General features: G+C 42.4%; 1 protein-coding gene across 8 annotated transcripts in view; it reads right to left on the bottom strand.

Moving 5' to 3' along the window:
• Plpp4 (phospholipid phosphatase 4) overlaps nucleotides 1-18,430 on the bottom strand; it is a 129,479-nt gene that overhangs the window by 15,285 nt on the left and 95,764 nt on the right. The gene's annotated exons all lie outside the window — the stretch shown is intronic.

Below are 18,430 nucleotides of genomic sequence, written 5' to 3'. Positions count from 1 at the left end.
ACAAATACTTCGCCAGCACACCACCAAGTCCAAGGGACTATGCAAAGCCTGATTCTTATAAAAACAGAGACTCCCAGGCTGGCTCCAGGCCCATGAGTGACAACTGACTTTTCACAGTATTGCTAAACGGATCTGTATGAACACTGCAGTGTGAGAAGCCCTGGCCCCAAACACATCCATCATCCTTTTTAAGGGGTCTTTAGGTCAATCTCAAGAAGATAGCCTAAACTCTGAGTGTGTGTGGGGGGGAGACTAGAAAATTTCCTCTTCAAAGTTGTTTACAAAGGTGGAAAATTAAAAATGATTGATTAAAGGCATAAACAGCCCAGCCTTGACACTTCTAACAGCCAGGGAGCCGGGGGGTGCAGCATGCAAACCCAGATTACATAACAATGGTGAATGAAAAGAGGGCACAACAGTAGGTTCCAGGCCAGCATAGTTATCATGGGCAATGGTGAACCGCCTTCAGCGTTTCCAAATCATCTCTGAAAATTGCATAGCTGCTTAAAAGGGATGCTGGCTATGAGCATAAACTCACAGCAAAGTAGGTCTCCCTTAGCAGCCAAGGCAAACAAGGCTACAATGGATCCCCACTGCCTCTTAAATATATATTAAACCTGGTTTTCTTAGGTACACAAAGGAAGCAAAAGTAAGGAAACACACATGGCCGCTGTATGTGTGCACTGGAGTTGCTCTCCTCATGACCAGCAAACACATGTTACACATGTTGAGGATTAAGCTTAGCCTAAGAAGATATGAGACACGGCACTGCCCAGCAAGGCGCGCTATGATAGGAGGGTATTAAGTGACTTCCATAGCACTCTAAATGTGGAACCATTTGGGCACCATCCTAGCTGGTTCAGTAGCTTCTTAATTTCCGCCCACATGCACTGGACTCCATCCTTCTCATTCATTTCCAGTCTCCCATGAGGCACAGGAGTGGGAAGGCTGGTCAGCTCATTCTTATTGGCTCTGGCCTCATCCTGAGCTCTTACAGGAGGAATAAAATGGTCTTTATTGAAGAGAGACAGCTTAGCAAGTCTGTCCACCTAATTATCCTAAGTGTGAGGATAACCCATCCATAGCCCAACTGCCCCGAGGCTCTGTTGGGCTATGGATGGGAGTTTCCAGAATCAGAGACGACACAACTCAGAGCAATGCCAAATTGTCATCTTCTCAGGAAAACACTATTTAAAAAGCTAGGGGATTTAGCTCAGTGGTAGAGCGCTTGCGTAGCAAGCACAAGGCCCTGGGTTCGGTCCTCAGCTCAAGAAAAAAAAAAAAAAAAACCTAAGGAACACCAAGTGGATGAGGAAGAGGATGAGAAATTTGTACACTGACCACATAAAAAGTGTCTTGAAGACTTCAACACAGTTGCATCATGGGCTCAAGTTACCAATTCTCCCTGCACTTTGGTACCTTCAGGAGGTGGAGAAGGAAGGAGATGGCCTAGCTAGCAATGAGGTCCTGACCTCCACCTGACTTGTCACCCAGGAGCTCTCACAGCACAGTGCTGGCACCAGCTGTGGCCTCAAGGGATTTGCATCATTCCCTGGAATGCAGGTAAAGTCCTCTCTCCTGACCAGTTGGAGGCAGCACCAGGGCACAGACTCTGCCAAGCAGGGAGGCCTTTCCCTCTCTGCAGAAGAGGATTTCCTTTGGAAAGGTGGAGAGCAATTAATTGCCTGGAGGCCAGGAGAGCCGCAGCAGCCAGTTTCCTTGACACATGCTACTGGTTCTTTGGACAGTATTTTAAAAGCACTGCAAGCTCTTACTTTTCTAGGCGACAACATAAAGCTCCAATTCCATGCTAAACCTCATGCTTGTCACTTTCTTGCTGACATTTATACAGTTTTGGCCCGGTGTTCTCTTTTCAGACAATGGACTTGGGGGAGATTCCTTTGGGCCTGGCAGACACATCTGACCATCATACAGTTTGCGTCCTTTGCTCCTTTGCCTTTTCTTCTCATTACCTGCTGAGTCTAAATTAGACCCACCAAGCTATGGTTGAATAAATACCATTCCTTATGAGACAAGGGGCTTGGGACCAGGATTCAATGTTCCATGAATCATTCCACTCTGAGATCCAGAATCCTAGATTCAAATTCAATGAGGAGAGCAAGTAAGTAAGAAAGTCATCAAAGATAAATTTTCTAACACTGACCATGCTTCACCCTATTTTCTTCTCAAAGGAGCACAGTCCACTGGGCTGCTGGGGCTCTCCACCCCACGTTGGAGCTAGTTAGATGACGCCCATTTGCACTGAGACTCTCTTCTCTGTCTCCCTTTAAATGGATCACTACTTTCTAACATGATGAAGAAACAAAACTCAGACTAGAACGTAGCAAGGCACGCCTGGCAAGTAGAATGCTTGCCTGGCATGCGTGAGGCCCTGTGTCCACCTCTAGCATCACGGAAGGCCAGGCATGGAAGCAGACCTGTAATCCCAGCACTCATGTAGTGACGGCAGGAGGAAGAAAGATCAAAAGTTCAAGGCCATATTCAGGTGCATAGAGAGAGTTTAAAGCCATCCTGGAACCCAGGAGATCCTATCTCGGAAGAGGAATGGGGGAAGGGAAGAAGGGGGAACCCAATCCTAGCTGAAATAATGGGTTTTCAATTACATAGTCAGTGCACTGTCCACTTTGGAAGACAAGATTACAGGAGAGATACATATATATTTGTTAGCATTGGCAAGAGTAGAAATATGAGCAGAACACCCCCCCCCAAAAAAAAAAAAACCAGTGAAGTGAGGGAATTTCAAGAATCTGCCTTTTCTGGGCAACAAACAAGAACCTGACTTTTCTGGGCAACAAATTCATTATGCCCTAGCATTTAGAACACATGTATAGGTGCATGCACACACACAGCCCTTTACCGCAGATGGGAAGGAAGCGGGCATGGTGATCTGCAAGAAAAGTTTTGTGCCTTTTGCTTTCAGAGAATGCAGGCCTTCTTGACTAAAGCAGTCGACTGTAAATATTGTCATGAGGATCTGCCTGACAACAGCAAAGACGCTCTTAGCTAGGAAGAAGGCAAAAGTGAGAGCGTCTCACCTCGTTTCAAGAACATGAGAGCTCACTTGTTTTCAATGACAGAGGTAAAGGAAAGGGTCCAGGAGGTGTCCCAGGCCCATCCAGTGACATGACTGCCTGCCTCCCAACTGATAGGTGCTGGGTAGCAGCAATCACTTATTCCTCTCCCTGAGATCCAGGCCAATGAGCCAAGATTTGCAGGTCTTCTCTGGCAAAGGAAAAGTCCGTTCACTGAGCTCTCTTATGTATATAATAATGGTTTGCCTTTTCTCCTCAGCTGACTCTTAAACCAACTCTCACTTTAAAGATTTAAGTAGTGAGAAAACTGGCAGTGAAGAAAGTTCTACACAGAACAACCTGTTCTTGTAAGTGAGAACAACCCTAAGTATCAGGTGGAAACTTGGAGACTTGGGATAGCCAAAGCCAACTTGAGTAAAAAGAACAATACTGGAGGTATCATAACACCTGATTCCAAGTTAGAATACAGAGCAGTAAAAACAAAGCCAGCATGGTATTGGAACAGAAATGGATGCATCGGTCAATGGAATAGAACAGAGGGTCCACATTAGACATACACACAGCCAGCCCCAGCCACAAGATCTTTGACAAAGGTGTCAAAACTTCCACTGTAGAGAAAATAGTCTCTGTGAGAAATGGTGAGGGGAAGCTGTTTTTACACACTGAAGAATACTAGAGCCTCATCTCTCACCAATTCAATACAATTCAATTCAATACAGACATCAATTCAAAGTGGATCAATGATCTTAATATAAAATCTGAAACTACTAGGAGAAAATATTTCAAGATAGAAGAAGTCTAGGTAGGGGCTTTCTGAAAGGCACCAAGAGCCCGGGAAATAACAGGAAGCTTTAAAAGAGGGAATAACATGATATTAAAATTCTCTGCACATCTAAGGAAACAGCTGAGTTCTGTCAAGTCTACAGAATGGGAGAAACTCATTGTTGGCTATACATCTGAAGAGAATTAAAACTAGGCCACATAGTAATCTCAAAGTCTAACTACCTCCAAGCCTCAAACCACCCAATCAGTAAGTGGCATGATGAAATGGACAGTCCCCCAAAGTACACGTGGTAAGACATATATGAAAAAAGTCCAATAGCCTTAACTATCAGTGACATGCTAATTAAAACTGCATTGAGATTCCATCTCACTCCAGTAAGAATGGCTATTCCCGATAAAACAAGCAGTGCCAGGACGGGTGGGATGTGGGTGACGTGGAGCTCCTTTATAGTATTACTAGTAGGAAATTAAAGTGATCCAGCCACTGTGGACGGTGTGAGTGAGAAGGTTCCTCAAAACACTAAATATGGGTCTATCCTATGTCCCAGCTTTACCACTCTTGGCAGATGTCTAAAGGACTCTTAAAGGCATCATATCACAAAGATGCCTTCAAAATGACATTTAATGCCACTCAGGTCACAATAGTCAAGTTATGGGATCTGCGTAGTTGTCATAAACAGTAAACAGATAAAGAAAACATGGTCTCAGTACACAACAGGGGTTTATTCAGTCCTAAAGAAGAATGGAATTGCATAATTTTCTGTGAAATGGATATAATTGGAGATCATCATATTAAACAAAACAAGCCATGGACTGGAGAGATGGCTCAGTGGTTCAGAGCACTGACTGCTCTTCCAGAGGTCCTGAGTTCAATTCCCAGCAACCACATGGTGGCTCACAGCCATTAGTAATGGGATCTGATGCCTTCTTCTGGTGTGTCTGAAGACAGCTACAGTGTTCTCATATACATTAAATACATAAATAATCTTTTAAAAAAGCCAAAAACAAAACAAAACAAAAAACCAAGTCAGACTCAGAGAGTTAAACGTCACGTTTCCTCTCATTTGTGGATGTTAGATCATCTATAGATACATCAAATTATTGATAGATTTGCCAGCAAAGCAGATAGGATACTGGGAGAAGGAAGGAGGGGGTGAGGGAGGGAGAAGAAAGAGAAAATGTTGGGTGAGTAGAGCCCATTTTCATGACACCCTTGAAAAAGATTATCTTTATGAAACCATGGGCATAAAAAAAACATGAAAGAAAAAAAATAAGACAATGAACGCTGGGAATTTGACTTAGATAAAATTCTGGGGAGATGAAGAGATGTAAGAACAAGTTAAACCATTATAGGTCACAATACACAAGATGCCATTGATTTTAAGATTTATCATTGTCTGTGCCATATAAAGAAAAAATACCGACACCTGCTTTCATATCGCACTGACTGCAAGATGTGCTCAAACCTTAGCTAACTAAAGCTGTCTTGTAACTAAAAGAACAAACGAGACAAGAATCAAGGAATCATCCTGCCTTCCCTGTTGCATTTTTAACTTTTTCTAATAATAATACATTTCCCAGACAAACATCGTTCCAGACACTGAGGATAGAACTGTGCTTTAAGGCGGCAATCAGTGTGAATTTTCTATCTGATTCCAAGAGCCGGGGTTTCCTTTCCCAAGAGGAAGGAGGTGTCTGAATGGCAATGTTGAGGCTGCTCTGCAGAAGTTGGGGAAGCAGGACAGGACCACACAAAGCCAATGGTACAGGTAACAAGATTGCTGCCACTGCCTCACAAGGACCGGTGTGGTATCACGTGTCAGGAACCTGATTTCCTTACCGTCTTAGAACAATGCATGGTCCTGTTCAGCACTTTGCTATTCCTCTCTAGGCTTCAGTAATGAGAGGATGGGTACGGGTACACTCACAAACAAGCAAATAATGTAACTGAGTAAATAAAAAACAAAACCTTTAAAACGTGATGTCCTGTCTCTGAGATCTCATCCTGGTCTTGCTTCCAATGTCAACAATGTTTGAAAAAACCTTTGAGCCTAAGCTTCCTTCTTTTCTCCATATTGGAGAAAGAATCACCATTAAACAGATAATATGCGGCTGTTACTGCACTGTTCTGTGAGCTCTGTGAGTAACAGAGGAATGACTTTCAGGAGCATTGAGTGTGTGCAGTACTCAGCTCCATCGTGGAGTCCAGCATGAACTTGTCCCTTGGGGAATGCCAATTCATTTCCACCTTTGCACAGTAGGTCCGTGACAGCTGATTCTCCGCACTATGTGAGGACTACACACCAGAAACTTTGAAACCCTCAGCACAGGTCTTGGTAGCCAGTGCTTACTCATTTCTTATCACTGGCTGAGACATTGGGTTGCCTCCATTCTGTAAAGCCCTGTTTCGAAAGAGAAACTTTAATAGACTCTCCTTGTAGCCTCCAGCTCTTTGGTCACACAGGTACAAATCCACTTAGAGAGAATTCCAGGGTCAGATTCCAGGGCTCTTCTCATCCCCAGATGCTTTCAGGAGATATTAGCAAAATTAACAAACTTGAAGACAGGAAGAGAAGAGGTGGTGGAGAAGTTTTTCTTTCTCTCTTTGAAGGAAGCCCATGCCTCTCCAATAAGAGAGCCAGACATGCTTGTGCCAAGTGACTCATTCCAAAAGGTATCTCCTAGAGTCCTTGGAAATAAATTCTATGTATTGGAGCCTACTTTAAACACAATCAAACTTCTCTCCCCACTCTTCTTTCTCTCCTCCTTCCCTCTTTTCTTCTTCCCTCTCCCTCCTCCCTCTATCCTCTCCCTCCTCCCTCTATTCTCTCCCTCCTCCCTCTATCCTCTCCCTCTGAATTTTTGGGGCAGGATCTTATGTAATCCACACTGTCTCAAGCTGTGTATCTACAGACAACTTTGAAAGCCTGATTCTCTTGTCACTCTCTCTCAAGAGCTGAGATAACAGGAGCATTCCCCCTGCCTGCCTTTATATGACCAGTTTGTCAATTTGTAGTTTTAATCCTAGTTTCTCAACTCACAGACTTGGCCTAGCACAGATACCAAAGACCCGGCTTCTACCCTGGGGAAGTTACACTGAAGAAAGGGACACTGAGATAACACAAGAAGTTGAATGGAAGAAAGACTGGGAGGCAGGGAAAGGCTGAGGAGGAGCTTGGCTGCCTGGAGTCCAGGGCTGAAAGCAGCCAGAGAGCTGCTTTCCAGTCCAAGGGTGGGCAGAATGGCCAACAGCTTCCAGCAGAATCACTTAATCTAGCATCACGAGCCTGTTGTGTCCAGTCTCATTGTAACTTGGGCCATGTTCGTGTTGATATCCCTGGGAAGTTTGCTCTATTCTTGGGGAAGGTGGGAGGTCTGGGAAAGGAGAGAAGTGAGGGGAACTTCAAAGAGTGAAGGGAGGGGAAGGTTCAGTCAGGATATATTGTATAAGACAAGAATAAATAAAAAAAATTGTTTAAAAGATGCAACAAACACTGGTTTGTTGAGAAGATGCTTTGAGCCATCTGCTAGTGCAAAAGTGGTGAACTAAACCCTAAGCATCCTGGGAAGGCAAGGCAAGACTGGGACTGCTGAAGCTCATCTTGTCCTGTCCTAAGAGGTGCAGATAACCATCCTGGAACACTGACAGTGGCAAAGTCAAGCAGACCTGGGTGGATACAACCTGGCTCTCTTCCTTTGGTGGCATGTTCTTAATACTTGCTTAAGTTCATACAGCTCCTACTCTATTTCAAGTTCATTGATAAACCACTTCATCTTCCTATGCCTTAGACCTGAGAATCTCTTGTTCCTTTGTGTTCTATAGCTTTCTCTCACCCATGAATGAAGAGAGCTCACTTTGTTCCCTGAGTCTGGTGCAGTTTCTAAGCAGTGATCTCTGGAAAATAGAAAGGGGCCTGTTCAGGAGGATTCTGAGATCATTACTATAGTAGATAGATAGACAGAGACTCACTCCATCCATCCATCCATCCATCCATCCATCCATCCATCCATCCATCCATCCATCCATTTACCTACCTATGTATCTATGCGTGCACGCATGCGCGCGCGCGCGCGCGCGCGCACACACACACACACACACACACACACACACACACACACACACACACACACACACACATTTTCTAGAGAGTAAGATGTGGTCAAGAACGCGATGCAGACCCAGCTCAGTTCCTCCCACAGGAACCCATGCATTTGCAAGTCTGACTCCAAAGCCCTTGCCCTCTATTGGGCACATCCTTCTCCTCTTCTTTCCTTATCAGGTGTGCATCTTTTCTGTCAATGTCTACATTTGCTGAGAATCTACCAAGTACACACATGGGAGCTGGAGAGACTCCTTGGTGGTTAAGAGTAGTGGAAGAGAACTTGGTAACAGAAAAGGAAAACTGAGAGCAGATGGGAGACATCCTTTGTCAGGGTTCTAGAGGCACCAGTCCTGGGAACAGGCCTGGCCCAGAAGAAGTATAAGCAGAGGAGAATTAAGTATTTCTTTGTAAACAAGAGAATCCGCCCTATCTTCCCTCACCCACCCCAGGGATTGCTGAAAAATGCTTATCAGGACTCTCTCTGAGGCCTGGGTGACTAGCTGGGAAGTGACTTTGCATATCAGAACATCCCCATCTACAGCAGGTCTAAAGCCTCGTCTCTCCCCTTTCAGACTGGATGATATGTCATGATGATTTGAAACATAATATAAGACTAAGCCTTCAAAGGGGAGAGATTACCTTTACCATTATGCCTTGGGGGAGCTGATAAGAACCTGGGCAGGGCTCCCACAAAGATAATATTTTAATGGAAATGCTTTTATTCCACTTCCAATGGCCTTGGCATAACATAAATTTGACAATGGGGTCTGAATAGTAATGTGCATGCTTGGGAAGGGCCAAAAGGCAGATTTTGACTTGCTCTGCGTGCTTATCTGCTTGCTTCTACATGGATGGGGGAGCTTTGGCTACAGACATCTACAGAGTCACAGTGGCTGCCATTGCCTGGTATTCTCTAAAGATAGCTTCCACCTACTGTCTTTTATGCAGTATTATAGTAAGATGAGAGATAGCATCCTTCTGGCTCTAAGGCTCATAAGGGATCATGGACCAAGCACATAGCATAGCCCTGATCATGTTACCTCTCCCTTAAGTAGATAAGTGACTATCTGGTTGGTCAAAGGAGCATGTATGTATAGGGTGTGAGGACCCCTCACCGGCTCATCCCATGGTACCTTCAAAAGTGACCAATGTCAATTAAGAAGACCTCTATCTCCATCCAGTTCCTGCCATGAAGACAATATATTGTGCCATCATTTCCATGACCTTCCAAGGCAACAGCTGATTGATTAAACAATTTTATCCAGAAAGCCAGCTCCAGGCTCCAAATCTCCCAAGATAGTATGTAAGTAAAAGCACATGGAAATCCTCTGTTACCTTCTCTTAAACTATCTACTTCAAGTCAGCAGTGTCTCCCAAGTGTTTGAAGACTTGGGTTCTAAATCAGCTAAAATAGTCATGTTATCTCCCACAGAAATCTCATCCACTGGCCAAATGTGGATATCCTTTTGTGGGAAGCACATTGCATGCAGATGTAAGGTGCTGTCATTTGTAGAGCTAGGAAACAGAGACCTACAAATACGGACATGTTTTATGCAACTTAAAACACGGATTCTTCTTTACCGTTCTCTCTCATTTCCTTGTTACTTTAAAGCTACAGATAGACAACTGCTGACCTTATTATCTACATCTGTCTTACAATTTGTTTTCTTTTCTTTTTCCCAGCATACATACAGCCAATAATTCCTAAAGTCAGACTTCTGGTCTTCTAATTGAAGCATTGTCATCCTCCTCATTATCATCATAATATTTATTATGATTATTGTGTTTAAAATAACCAAATGTTGATAAAATAAAAAAAAACTTAAAATCATATTGCATTGAAAGAAGAATTAATGAGAGTAAGGTTTCCCTGAAGAGATGGAAAGAGTCAAGCCAGGGTGGGCCTGAGTGTGTGTGTGTGTGTGTGTGTGTGTGTGTGTGTGTGTGTGTAGGGGACAAAGTCTCAGGATACTCAAGGCAGAGGCTATGTTGCAGAAGAACTGAGTAGGCCTTGGAACTCCAAGACAATACAACCTTTCCAAGAAGAAGGACAGTATTGACCTTTTCCACCTCCATCTGTGCTCCATGAAGATATGTGACAACTACCAGCCAACTGTCATGGACTTGCTGTGTAGTTTATGCTTCTCCGATGGGCTCCACAGATCTTTCAGTGGAGAAGTGACGCTGAGTGAGCGGTCCTGATGAGGTCATGCTATTATTCAACTGGCAAGTCTCCTCTCTAGAAGAACTAAACTTTCACCCATACTTTTCCAAATAGCAAGTTCTATGAAGAAAACTCAAGCACAAAAAATTTCTGGTATCATAAATAAGAACACACAGGAAATCGGACTCGCCATCAACTTAGATATTCTAATCACAAGGCAGAGGTTGAAAAATCACTATATTCAATATGTGTCAAGATTTATTGAGAAACTTAAAAATAAGGACAGGATAGGCACAATAAAAGAATGGATAAAATAGGTGTTTTATAACTGTGAGCTTTTCCAGCTGAGCATGAATTAATGACTCTGAGATTGATTACTTATGAATAAATGCCTAGGCCATAAGATAGGGCTTTTTCCTCAACTAGGTCATAACTTAAGCAACTCATTTATTCTATTCTATAAGTGGCACATGGCTGGTTGCCCTTCCTCACTCTCATGTGTCTGTTTCCTCAAAGTTTGGGTCTAATCTCTTCCTATGTCCAACTCTATCCCAGAGGTCTTCTCTTCCTACTGAAGCCCCCACCTCCTATTTCCTGCCCTAGCTAATAGGCCATCAGCCTTCTGTTGACAGGTAATATTCCATACAACACACAAGACATTCTCTCTACAGTGTTTTAAAGATTTCTTTTCTAAATTTACTTTTACCTGTGTGTGCTCGAATGCGTTGATGTGCATTATGTCCACGCACACAAGCTTTTGGAAGCCAGGACTCCCTGAGTCTTTTGCAAAAGCTCTTAAGCACTAAACAACCTCTCTAGCTATAAAGTATATGTTTTAAAGACCAAAGAGAATTTTCATATATGAAGAATATTAATCATAAAATTTATAAACTCAACAGAGATTAAATAGCATGCGAGGCAAAAACTAATTAAAGAATAAGCAAACTAGGAGATTCATTATGTTTTCCAGAATTCAACTGAAACAGAACAAAGGAAGGAGAATGGACAATTATAAAGGAAAAGTTGAGAGAGAGAGAGAGAGAGAGAGAGAGAGAGAGAGAGAGAGAGAGAGAGACTAGAGAATGGCCCTGTTAAGCTGTTAAGAGTATATACTGATCTTGTAGAAGACCCAATTTCTTCCCAGCATCAAGAGCAGGGCTCACAGCTGCCTGTAAATCCAGTTTCAAGGGGTCTGAGGGTGTCTTCTGGTGTCCTTGGGCAACTGTCCTCATATGCACAGATCCACAGACATATAATTTAAAGACAGAAGAACAGATAATAGGGTGAGGAGGTCTAATACAATGTCTAACTGAAGCTCTAAATGAGTGAAGAAATGATGCAAAGGAGAAAATAAAACAAGATTCAGATCTCCAAATGCTGGAAGACATGTTTATAAAGCCAAAAGGAATCCCGAATTCTTTGAAAAGGAGCTAGAGCACTGCGTGAAGGAAAACCATACTCGGGTGTCCCAACCTTCATCTCCTCTCATGAAAATGAAAAGGAAAACCTATGCCTAGAAATATAATAGTAAAACTTCATGATAGAAAGGAAAATCGAAATGTCAAAAACATCCAGCAAAGAAGAAAACTTGGCACGAAGTAGCAACAAAACTATAAACGAACCCCAACCTAAACACTAAAAGAAAAAATAATATTCCTAGGACTCAGAGAGGAAAACTGTCAAACTAGAATCCTTCATTAAATTAAGTCATCTTCCAAAAGTGATTGCAAATAAAATTTTGAAAATTCAAACAAAATTTTCTCAGGGGGAAAAAAAAACCAGGACATTTAAAGCATGTATTTTAGGGGAGATGTGGAAAGGCTGAAAAGAAAAAGTAAAGAAAAAGTAAAAACATTGACATTAGTTGAACTATGCCTGGGTTGTTGAGTCTGTTGGGAAGAAAGAAACAAAAGTCTTAAAGTTAAAATCTTAGAATTAAAACACCAGACGAAATTAGTAAGTTATACTGTATTCATCAGACCCAAAGCACTGGGTCCTTATACTGATCGAGGAAAAGTTACTCACTCAAGACTTTGTTAACTGTGTGTATTAAAACTGAAGTTTGTAAAACTTTCAAAGGTGAAGAAGGAAATTCAGACAAGTGTGTGAAACCAGTACAAAGAGGAGAAAGAGACATATAAAAATACCACAAGTAAAATTCTACAAATGCATAAGGCTGTATGTCAATGAAGAACAGAAAGGCAATTGAAATTATTTTCTTAAATTTCATGTACATAAAACAGTATATGCAATAGAAATATACTAGGCAAATATTTACTGCTAACAAACTGGCATCAACATTAACATAATACTACTTTTTATTAACCTTACTATTTCATAGTGATTGATAATTATATTCTTGAAACCACATGGACACATTTACATATGATTTCGTGCCTATATTTTGCAATTAGTTAAGCATCCCTGTTAAATAGAGTGCCAGAGTGTCAGAGAAAGAACATATTTCAGGAGCAAATGGAGCTAGAAACATCATCGAGTGATCAACAACAGGGACTGTGCAGCTACTCACTGGGCCACTAGGCCAGTTCAATCACTGGATAAAGGAAACCCATGTTTAAGTCTCTCAACCTGCATCTCTCCTGTGACAGCCCTATCTTTACCACACACACTCTCTGCATACCAGGGCTCTATGCCAGGGAGAACAAGACACTAATGACCAGAAAGTGCTGGATCTGGGTTTTCAGAGACAAATACATACTATAATTACAGAGCCTTTAAATTGCATTTTTATGATGATAGTGATTTGGCTAACCAGAAAATGGAAACCATGTTCCTCAAGAGAAGGCAGAGAAGGAAGCCGACCAGAACGCTCGGCTCGTTATTCAAGTGCAATGAACTCCAACTAATGCTTAATTACGAGAGACGCGGGGAAGATCAGAGGAGAATGAGACACGGCATCTCCTGAGGCTCTTGATTGATTTCTCAGCATACAGAATTCAAGCTACTGCAAATTCTGAACACACAGACTCAGCCAGAAAGGGCCCAGGGAACACACACAGCTCGTGGGGAGAATAATGGCAACATAAACGAAACAGGCTGTGCTGCCTGGCCCTGGTCTTAGACTAGAACATATTTCAGATTTCACCACGATTATATTTTTCTGATGTAGATATTTTAATGCTGATTTATTTTGGGAGATGGGGTGGGGAACATGGTCCATACGTTGAGCTTAGAAGCCAAAGTTGGGACCTGATTGTCCTTCACACGTTGGTTCTGGAGAGTGAATTAGAGTTAGAACACAGATTCCATTTGGGTTCCTCTTCATCACCTGTGACTCCGCCACTTGTTAAGATATTCTGCATGATTTCCACAAGCTCAGAGAAAAAGAAAAACAACCAAACTAAAGACTTTGATTATTTCCTCTTTAAAAAATATTAATACCAATGAAATGCACTCCACAAACATGGAAATTAAATCAAGTTCTTCTGGTGTAATTTTTTAAAGAAGAAAACAGCAACATGAATCACCAATTGGAGATTTTTTTTATGCTAATGTCTTGATCTAAGTTCAGTCGACCCTTCCTGTCAGTAGCTTTTGCATCTAAGGATTCATACAACCAACTGCAGATAAAAATTATTTGGGAAAGTACAGCATTTTACTGAATACTTTTTCTTCTCACTATTCCCTAAGCAATAAAGTAGGATGGTTGTTTATATATCATTTACATTGTACTCAATATTCCAAAGACTAGGAGGCCAAAACCACATGTGAAACCTCACACAGGTGATGTGCAGATAGGATGTCATTTTATACAAAGAGTTCACGTCTGTAGGAGGTATAGAAACCAATCCCCACAAGGAATGAGCAATGGCTGTGTAAGATGGGTAGATAGTTATACAAAATAACACCTCCCTCTTTGAAACCTAACTTCACCATCTACTGACCAGTGACTTTGAACAGGATACTTAATCCTTAATTTTCCCCTGTGAAATGGATAAAATATCTCTGTCATCATGAAGTTTAAATAAGACGACACATGTCAAAAACCTACTGTATGCTGGGAACGCTGCGAGGCCACAATGAGTGCAGTAGAAATGTAGTTGAAAACCTCTGTGCATATTTTAATATTCTCAGCAGGAGACTGGACTTTTCCATGCCTCTTCTACTGCAAAGGGCAAGCTTACACTTCATAGCCATGTCTGCTGTTTAGTATCCTACCCATGACCTCTGAAACACCCAGCTCGAAACAGATGCGCAGGGTGGAGATGGTTTAATTTAAGCTTAACTTTTCCGTCCCCACTGTGACTTTAATTATGAAAAAGAGGAACGCAAACATGAGGAAAGTAAGCTCGCCACCTGTTAGCTTTAGGCCATCTGTAGGACTGGAAGATGTGCTCTCCAGGACACAAAGAAAAGTTTCATCACTGTGGTTTAAAAAAAATATCACTTTCAAGAATATTTGCAAAGCACAGACATCAGAGAATGTGCTCAGAGACAGGAGAATTCTTAGTTGGTTTATTGGAAGAAAATGATTTAAGGACAAAAAAAATTAGTTGTGGATGTTAAGGACCTGAACTGTCACTATTAGTTTCTGGTACTACCCTCGGAGTAGAGTGTGTGATCTCCTAATGGGTAAGGCAGAGAGGAGATGGACAGCCCTGCAGGTTACAAGTCACAAGGCTGAAGGACAACAGATTTAGCCACAACCATACCTGCAGTCTGGTCTCCTGGGAGACAGAGCCAGTTAGGTTCCTGTGGAAAGCTTCCTGTTGTGTTTCCATTCTTCCTAAATGGAATTTCTGTAGGACAGGTGTCACCTCTTTGACCTCTGGACCCTCATCACCTCCTTTAGCGCTTGGCACCAAGGAGGCAACCAAATATCATGTAAGCTGTTCCAAGTCATGGCTTTTACATGATAGATTAAGACTTGAAATTACTTCCATCCTCTCTTCTATTCATCCACCCTTTCAATCAATTAGACACCAAGTAAGGCAGATCCCAAGTTTTGTGCTTTCTTTCTACATCTAGTAGGTCTGGATGTTCATCAAAGGCTCTGATGAGAAGCTTATCACAATGAGCATCAGGGCTTCCTGGACAGTCCTGGTAACTGACCGAGCCTGAAGAGCACAGAAGGGAGCCTTGACAACTGATGGAGCAGTTAGCCCAAGGAAGCATAGATGCCCTGCTGCTCTGGGGCTTCTGCTATTCAGTGTTTCCTTACGACTGAAGAGAGAATGAAAAGCCAGGTGCCAAGTAGAGTCCCAGCGAAGCTGATGAGAAGTCAAAGCCCTTTGTAGCTAGGCAGTCCCCACCCTCTTCCTCACAGAGGAAATTAAAGTGTGATTCTAGCACAAAGTGAGCCTAGTGGGGCTAGCCCATAGTTAGAGGGCTCCTCCATCTTCCATTCAAATCAGCCACAGAACAAGGAGAAACGGTTTCCAATCTGTCTCACATGTACACATGTTCTCTTGTGGAGCCCATCTTTCCTTTACTTCGTCAGAGCCTCAGTCATTCATAGTCTACTGGTGGTTTCTGCTTCCTTGCTCTGTGTTGGTATTTTCTCTGCTTTCTTCCTGCTGTTGCCTGAATCTACACCTTTCTTTCACCTGCAGGCTTGAGAGTTTCTCAGCATACCTCATACACCCTCAAAGGCGGTTTGGGACGACAGTGGTGTGGATGAGGGTGGATAGTTTTCATTGTCAGCTTGGCACAGTGATGAATTCCCTGAAGAAAGTCTCAATAGGAGACTGTCCAGATCAAGTTAGCTTGTGGGCCTGTTTGTGGGGCATATCTCTAGTACATTAATTGCTATGGGTAGATAGCCTAGAATGGGCAGCCCCATTCCTTAGGCTTCCTTCTGTAGCGGGGTGGTGAAATCAAGAAGAGTGGTACATAGGCATTCATTTCTCTCTAACTCTTGACTGTGACTGTGACTGTGGCTGTGACTGTGACTGTGACTACGTGCTTTATGTTCTCATGGTGTTAAACACCCAGCGATGATGGACTATAACTTGGGACTGAAAGATAAAATCACTTTCCCCTCTAAGTTGCTCTTAGACAGGATGTTTTAGCACAGCAACATAAAATGAGAGGGATGCACAAACCTATGCTACCTGTCCAAGGAACAGCCATCATGTACCTTGTGGCAGAAACCCAGAACAAGAAGTCAGAATCTTTCCAGCCACTATGGGAAGCTCTACTTGGAACACAGAAGGAATGGAAAGGCCATGGGAATGAGAAGAAAATCAGGTGCTATGGTCTGAATGCTTATGTTCTGCTACAGTGTCTGCTTCTCATCCATATCTCACAATCCTTTCTGTTTTAATTCTATGTCATCTGAAGCAATGTTAATGGCCTCCTCCAAGCTGACTTCAGCTTCTATTGATCTGCCCCTAACTGCCAGCTCCTGGCCTGTACTGCCCGCAGCTCTGTATTCACTCCCTTTGACTTTATGGAACTCTGCATATTTCTCAAAGTGAGCAGTTTTCCTTTATACTGGCATGTGATGCATTTGCCTTGTACTTGTATTAATGTGAGGATGCCACAGCAAAGTACTGGAGGCTGGTAATGTATAAACACCAGAAATTTGTTTCTTACAGTTTCAGAAACTGAGAAATCCAACACCAAGCCTGCATGGATGTCTACTGATGGTACTTTCCTAGTTCCTAGATAGCTCTTTTTGGCTACATTCTCTCATGGTAGTCCTGGCATAGCTCTCCGTGGCTTCTTCTAGAAGGGTGCTAGTTTGATCTCAAGTACTCTCCCTTTGTAACCATCTCTCTTTCTTTTTAAAAAGACGTATTTATTTTATTTATATGAGTATACCGTAGCTGTCATCAGACACACCAGAAGAGGGCATCACATCTCCTTACAGATGTTTGGGAACCACCACATGGTTGCAGGGAATTGAACTCAGGACCTCTGGAAGAGTAGTCAGTTCTCTTAACTGCTGAGCCATCTCTTTAGCCCCATAACTATCTCTTAAAGTCCATTCCCTTAGAGCATCCGACTTGTGATTTTTTTAACACATAAATTTGTTGGTGTGTGTGGGTGTGTGTGCAGGGGAGACAAATTAAAATAACCAGTAATGAGGGAGAACTGAACAAGGGTGAACAGGTTCACTGCTGCCCAGGACTTAGCAGGAATAGATGACAGAAAGCAGGCTACTTTCAGAAGCGGTCAATTGCTTTCTTCATCCCATGCCGACTTTGGCTTTCCCATTCCATCACTTATAAACTGCAAAAACTGAGACTACCAGTCAGGAACAAAAACTTGGAGAATTTTGTCATTTCAATTCTATGTATAGATTTGGTGTCCTGTGTGTAAACAGTGTTGTGATCATTTGCAGAAAACCCAGGGCCTCTGTCTTTCTTGGCGAGAATAAGCACAAGAAATCAGCTCTCAGGGAAACATCTGAGAGAGCTCCCAGTTCCTTTGCTGTATCCTTCAGAGATACCTTTCCATGCATTTATTCCATCAGCTCCAGTCTTGTCTTCCCACTTCTTGAAAAGATTTTTAAATTAGTGGGTGATGTGCCTTTCTAATCACTAATTCAAGTCCACAGCTTTGAAGAGATGAGTCTTAGAAATGGCAATTGGTCTATGAACTGCAGCGCCAAAGTAGGTCATAGATTCAGTGAAGTTTGATGTGGAAAAGAAAAATAGCAGTCAAGGCACTTGTGGATGCAGTCAAATTGCTCCATCTGGTCTACCAGCCAGACTGCTTTTCTGTAAATGAGGACAATATTGTGCATACATGGAACACAGAATCTGCACTTTGAGCTGAAACAACAGAATTCCCTAGAGACTTCCAAGACACTGTTTGTGATGGCCAATAGGAATAGAATAAAAGTAGGTAACTCCAACATCTCGATGTCAAAGACAGAGTTCACATTTCCACTCAGAAAGGTGACAACCACCATATTTCCACTGCACAAAGCAACAATGATCCACTAATGAAAAGTCTTCTGTATTAGTGACTCTTCCTGTTGCTATGATAAAATATCCTGACAAGAAGCAACTAAAGAAAGGAAGGGAGGTTTTGTTTTGGCCACAGGTCAAGTTTAAAGTCCTTCGTGGTAGGGATTTCATAATGACAGGAGTTTGAAACACCGGGTTTCACTGCATCTTCAGTCAAGAAACACAAAATGAAGAATTCTTATATTATGTTCACTATCTTCTTATACAGTCCAGGACCCTAACACAGGGATTGGTGCCACTCATGTGGATGGGTCTTCCCTCCTCAATTAACCTAATCACCCCTCATAGGCATGCCCAGAGGATTGTCTCCCAGACAATCCTAGATCTCAAGTTGACAAACGAGACTAACCACCATACCATCTACACCAACCACCAATCACCATACCA

This window comes from Rattus norvegicus, chromosome 1, assembly GCF_036323735.1.
Source record: "Rattus norvegicus strain BN/NHsdMcwi chromosome 1, GRCr8, whole genome shotgun sequence".
Taxonomy (NCBI): Eukaryota; Metazoa; Chordata; class Mammalia; order Rodentia; family Muridae; genus Rattus; species Rattus norvegicus.
The sequence above is the reverse complement of the archived record's forward strand: the minus strand, read 5'-3'. Positions and strand labels throughout refer to the sequence as shown.